General features: G+C 42.8%; 1 pseudogene; it reads left to right on the top strand.

Moving 5' to 3' along the window:
- The first annotated feature begins 404 nt into the window (after positions 1-404).
- LOC114640366 overlaps positions 405-853 on the top strand; it is a 1,755-nt pseudogene continuing 1,306 nt past the window's right edge.

The following is an 853-nucleotide window of genomic DNA, read 5'->3' as shown; positions in this document are numbered from 1 at the left end:
AACAGAAAGGGAAACAAAAATGGACAGAAGATTAAGAAAATTCATCTTAGAAAGTTGCAGTTAAAAACAAAACAAACCATACCATACCAGAGTGCCACACATGCAGGAGACTGAGGAGGGAAAGTTGTTATCTTGAGATCATCTTGAGAAATAGTGAGACTCTATTGCAAAAGAAGCAAACAAACAAGACCCAGAAATGTAAGCAAGCCACAGGCAGCTTCAGGAAGCACGGTCAGAAGCAGTCAGTAGAGGTGAAATGTTTTGTTTGAAAAGTAGGATGATAATTGTTAGCAGTAATACATATTTTTAAATAGGTAAAAGAAAAGACCTTGAGTGATTCCACAGTAAAGAAATGAAAAACAGGATTCAGTCCATTTTGGAGAGTCTCTGAGACAGCCGTCACCATGTTGGTCCCAAGCTCACTCATGAAGCAGATGCTCATTCAGTCTACGGCTGGGGTCATCCCTGTTCGCAACGAGAAAGGTGAGATTTCAATGGAAAAGGTGAAGGTAAAACGTTATGTGTCCGGAAAGAGACCAGATTATGCCCCTATGGAGTCCTCAGATGACGAGGATGAAGAATTTCAGTTCATTAAGAAAGTTAAGGAATCGCCGGAAGGTGGTGGCACACACCTTTCATCCCAGCGCTTGGGAGGCAGAGGCAGGCAGATTTCTGAGTTTGAGAGTTCGAGGCTAGCCTGGTCTACAGAGTGAGTTCCAAGACAGCCAGGGCTACACAGAGAAACCCTGTCTTGAAAAACCAAACCAAGAAAGAAAGAAAGGAAGGAAGAAAGGAAGGAAGAAAGGAAGGAAGGAAGAAAGGAAGGAAGAAAGGAAGGAAGAAAGGAAGGAAG

Source organism: Grammomys surdaster, unplaced genomic scaffold (genome assembly GCF_004785775.1).
Source record: "Grammomys surdaster isolate TR1022 unplaced genomic scaffold, NIH_TR_1.0 125807, whole genome shotgun sequence".
In the NCBI taxonomy this organism is placed as follows: domain Eukaryota; kingdom Metazoa; phylum Chordata; class Mammalia; order Rodentia; family Muridae; genus Grammomys; species Grammomys surdaster.
This window is presented reverse-complemented; position numbering and strand designations above follow the sequence as displayed.